This window comes from Nicotiana tomentosiformis, chromosome 11 (assembly GCF_000390325.3).
Source record: "Nicotiana tomentosiformis chromosome 11, ASM39032v3, whole genome shotgun sequence".
Classification (NCBI taxonomy): domain Eukaryota; kingdom Viridiplantae; phylum Streptophyta; class Magnoliopsida; order Solanales; family Solanaceae; genus Nicotiana; species Nicotiana tomentosiformis.
The window spans coordinates 67,123,809-67,126,366 of NC_090822.1; positions in this window are offsets into that span (position 1 = coordinate 67,123,809).

Here is a 2,558-nt window from a genome sequence, read left to right on the forward strand (position 1 = left end):
CCATGTCTAACTTATATAATCCACTTCTTGTTTTAGGAATGCACGTTAATTGTACCAGATCACCTTATACACTATTTTTGCTAGATTCTTGTGTTGTATTTATTCATGGACTGTTCAGGTTATGATAGTAAGTATCAGTTGACCAATCTCGCAATAACTTCGTCGAGGTTAGTATTGATATTTACTAAGTACATTGGGTCGGTGGTACTCATACTATACTTCTGTATATTTTTATGCAGATCCAGGTATTGGCACCAACAGAGTCGAGGAGTAGATCATTGCGGTGCTAGGAGACTCAAGGTAGTGCAGCTTGTTCATCCACAGACCTCGAAGTCAACTTATAATCCTAATTTGAGACTGTTGTCTATTTCAGACAGTGTTGTATTTATTCACGCTATTGTAGATATTCTTAGAGCTCATGTTCTTGTTGACACCAGATTCTGCGGGATTATGTTATTGTTTTCGCTTGTTGGTGTTGTTCTAGACTTATTTATGCTAGAAACCTCTATTAGACTTGTTATATTGCTTTCTTTCTGTTGTTTATTTAGTTGTTGTGTGATTGGTTCTCCTAGATGGGTTAGGTGCTATCATGATCATTGGTGGGTTTTTGGGCCATGACAATTTGGCATCAAAGACTAGGTTGCATAGGTCTCACAAGTCATGAGCAAGTGTAGTAGAGTTTTGCGAATTGGTATGGAGACGTTTATGCTTATCTCGAAAGGCTATGGGACAATTAGGAAACTTCACTTTCTTTCTTTCCCTATTGTGCGACTTTGTTCTATCCTAGGTTTGAATTTTACTCTTTTACTCTCAGAGATGGTGAGGACAATTGATTCAGCCGCAGTTGAGCAGGAGCTAGAGCCCCAAGTTATAGCCATTACCAGGGGTAGTGACCGAGGTAGGGGCAGAGCTAGAGGCCATCGTAAGGCACGTACAACAGTACCTTCAGCAGCTCATGCTTGTGCTAGAGCGACATCAGTTGAAACAGAAATAGCTCCGAATGGCGAGATATTTCTAATTTAGGATGAGCCGGTAGGGCTAGCTCAGGTTCCGGAGGGTTTAATTCTACCCCAGTGCTTCAGGATTCCTTGGTCCGTATGATTGATTTCATGGAGAGCGTGGTTCAGGTGGATGTACTCCATATGGCACCAGCTACTTCCCAGGATGGGGAAGGAGCTCAGACCCCCGTCACACATACTCTAGAGAAGATGGTTTAGGGTATCAGACTTCGGGGGATACTACCAGCTGGTGTGGTTCAGCCAATCATTGTAGCACGACCCGACGTTAGGCCCGCTATATTAGTGGATGAGCATAAGAGGATGGACATATTCCAGAAGTTGCAGCCCCCGCACATTGAGGGTGGTCCGTTAGAGGATGTCCACGACTTCTTGGATATGTGTCATGCGATTCTGTGCAATTTAGGACTTGTGAGGTCTAATGGAGCCGATTTCACTACTTTTCAGCTGAGAGGGTCACCCAAGAGGCGGTGGCATTCTTACGAGTAGGGTAGGCCAGTTGGGTCACTTCCTCTCTCATGGGTTTAATTTTTCCATCTCTTCATAGAGAAGTTCATTCCATCCACCCCGAGAGATGAGCTTCATAGCCAGTTTGAGCATTTGGTTTAGGGTAGTATGCATGACTGAGTATAAGATGAGGTTCATAGAGTTATCATGCTATGTAGCTTTTCTCATCCCACCAAGAAGGAGAATATGCAGAGGTTCATTGATGGTCTTCATTTTGGTATCAGGATTGGGATAGCGCGTGAGGCTAAGAAAGAGATCAATTTACATCGGGCAGTTGAGATTGCAAGGAGATTGGAGAGCATCTGTATGCGGGGTAGGGATGACTGCGAGGCCAAGAAGCCTTGTAGTACTGAAGGATTTAGTAGTGCCTCATCTGGAGGCAGGGGGCATTATGGTAGAGGACATCATACTAGACTAGTTAAGTTAGAACTCCAGATCTCCCACGACACCCCAATTTAGTCATGGTTCCCCCGGTGCTCGTTCGGGATAGTTGCTATATAGTGCACCTTCAACCTATGGCCCTTACAACATACCTCCAGGGCAAGTCAGTTCAGTGGTATCCATATCGTCTGGATCAATCATAGGTTCAACAGCCTCGCCAGAGGAAGGGATATTTTGAGTGTGTAGATTTGGGACACCTCAGGATGCATTGTCCCAAGTTACAAAGTTCTAAACTATGGCAGGGCACTCAAGCGATGGTTATGTCCCCAGTTTCTACACCACCTACCTAGCCAGCTAGAGGAGGAGGTTAGACATGTAATGGTCATCCTAAAAATGGAGCTCAGGCTCATTGTTATGTATTTCTCGGTAGGCCCGAGGCAAAGTCGTCTGATGTAATCATTACAAGGATCATCTTGGTATGTCATAGATATGCTTCGATATTGTTCGGTCAGGTTTCTACTTATTCATATGTGTCCTCATAGTTTGCATCAAACTTGAGTATCCCTCGTGATTCTCTTGATATTCCTGTTTCTGTGTCTATGCCAGTGGGAGATTCTATTGTAGTTGATCGGGTGTACCAATCTTGTGTGGTTA